Below are 2779 nucleotides of genomic sequence, written 5' to 3'. Positions count from 1 at the left end.
CTCTCCTCATTTTTTTGAAAATCTTCACCCATTTTTATTTTAATTTATTTTGTTTTCGAAATAAATAAATAATTAAATAAATAAAAATGTTTTCTTCTATTTTACATCATCTCCCTTTCTCCATCATGGACCTAAGCGGAAATGAACAGTCCAGGAGGACTCTGGGGTCATATGCTAACCCCTCTACTGCTTCATATGGGAGTAGTATCTGTATACCCTCCATCGGAGTCAGTAGCTTTGAGTTGAATCATCAGCTCATTATCATGGTGCAGCAAAGCTGCCAGTATTCCGGTCTTTCACAGGAAGAACCTACAGAGTTTCTGGCATAGTTTTTACAAGTTGCTGACACAGTACATGATAAGGAAGTAGATCAGGATGTCTACAGATTATTACTGTTTCCATTTGCTGTAAAAGACCAAGCTAAAAGGTAGTTAAATAACCACCCAAAATCCATCTGAGGACAGTAAGAGCCCAGGGAAAAATAATTCTGGCACCAAAACGCCAGAAGTTGGGTGGAAGGTTGGCGCTGAACGCCCAGACCATGCTCAGGACTGGCGTTCAACGCCAGAAACAAGCAAGGATCTGGCGTTGAACGCCCAAAAGAAGTACAGTTCTGGCGTTCAAACGCCGGGAATAGATGAGGAGCTGGCGTCTAACGTCACTCCAGCTTCTAACTCTGGCACTCAATTGCCAGTGAGGGATCAGACACACACAAGTGCTGATGACAACCCATCTAAAAAGGCTTCTTCAACCACTTCTGTAGGAAATAAACGTACAGCAACTAAGGTTGAGGAATATAAAGTCAAGATACCTTATCCTCAAAAACTCCGCCAAGAGGAGCAGGAAAAGCAATTTGCTCGCTTTGCAGATTATCTCAGGACTCTTGAAATAAAGATTCCATTTGCAGAGGCACTTGAGCAAATACCTTCTTATGCCAAGTTCACCAGGATTCAAAACCCAGACTCATAAGATGGGTGTTGCTTCTGCAAGAGTTCGATATAGAAATAAGAGACAGAAAAGGGACAGAGAACCAAGTGCTTGACCATCTGTCTCGGATAGAGCCAATAGAAGGGACGTCATTCCCCTCTCTTGAAATCTCTGAGACCTTTCCTGATGAGAATTTATTTGCCATTCAGGAAACACCATGGTTTGCAGACATCGTGAACTACAAAGCTACAAGGTTCATTTCCAAGGAGTACAGCAGGCAACAAAAGAAAAAATTAATTACTGATGCAAAGTACTACTTGTGGGATGAACCCTATCTCTTTAAGAGATGTGCAGATGGCATAATCCGTAGGTGTGTGCCTAAAGAAGAAGCACAAAGGATCTTATGGCATTGCCATGGGTCACAATATAGAGGTCATTTCGGAGGTGAGCGAACAACCACCAAGGTCCTCCAATGTGGCTTCTACTGGCCTACACTCTACAGAGATTCCCGAGAGTTTGTACGTAACTGTGACAGTTGCCAAAGAGCTGGTAATCTGCCTCATGGTTACGCCATGCCTCAACAAGGAATCTTGGAGATTGAGTTGTTTGACGTATGGGGAATTGACTTCATGGGACCTTTCCCACCATCATACTCAAACACTTATATTCTGGTGGCAGTTGACTATGTATCAAAATGGGTAGAGGTCGTTGCCACACCCACCAATGATACTAAAACAGTGCTGAAGTTCTTCCAGAAATATATCTTCAGCAGGTTTGGGGTCCCTAGAGTATTAATCAGTGATGGGGCACTCACTTCTGCAACAAACAGCTTTACTCTGTCATGGTCCGGTATGGGATTCGCCACAAGGTGGCAACTCCATATCATCTACAAACTAATGGGCAAGCTGAAGTCTCTAATAGAGAGCTAAAAAGAATCCTAGAACGGACTGTAAATACCCGTAGAAAGGATTGGGCAAGAAGCTTGGATGATGCTCTATGGGCATACAGAACAGCATTCAAGTCATCCACTGGGCGTTGAACGCCAGTAAGGATAGCCATCTGGGCGTTAAACGCCAGAAAGAAGCATCTTCTGGGCAATGAACGCCAGAAAGAAGCTCCTTCTGGGCGTTTAACGCCAGATTTACAGCGTCCTGGGCGTTCAGAAAAATGCCCAGTGACAAAGGAGTTCCTGGCGTTCAACGCCAGAAAGAAGCAACAGCTGGGCGGTGAACTCCCAGGAGAGGCAGCATTTGGGCGTTGAACGCACAAAACATGCAGCGTTTGGGCGTTCAAATGCCAGGATGGTGGGGAGGAGGTGAATTCATTTTTACTTCATATTTTTCATTCTAAATTTGATTTTCATGTTTCAATTCATGATTTCTTGCATAAACATGTTACAAACCTTGATTTCTAAAATCCCTAATTTCTAAAAACCCTTCTTTAAAAATATTAAATGTATCTTAATCCATAAGCACAAATCCTTTTTTTCAATCCAATTCAACTCTTTTTCAAAATTTTCAAAACAAATCTATCTCTTTTCATTTAAAAATCTTTTCAACTAATCAATATCTTTTTCAAATCTCCATACTATCTTTTTCAAAAATCCAAATCTATCTTTTTCAAATATCCTTCATATCTTTTCAATTTTAAATCATATCTTTTCTTATCATATTTTTTTTTAAAATCATATCTTCTATCTTATCTTTCTCCTTATTTTCGAAAACCCCCCATCCCTTTTAAAAACCCATTCGGCCTCCTTCCTCTCATCCACCATCCTACACCAGCTCTCCTTCTATCCCTCTCCTTTCTTTTCTTTTGCTTGAGGACAAGCAAACCTCTAAAACCTCTAAGT

Source organism: Arachis ipaensis, chromosome B10, assembly GCF_000816755.2.
Source record: "Arachis ipaensis cultivar K30076 chromosome B10, Araip1.1, whole genome shotgun sequence".
NCBI classification, from domain to species: Eukaryota; Viridiplantae; Streptophyta; class Magnoliopsida; order Fabales; family Fabaceae; genus Arachis; species Arachis ipaensis.
The sequence above is the reverse complement of the archived record's forward strand: the minus strand, read 5'-3'. Positions refer to the sequence as shown.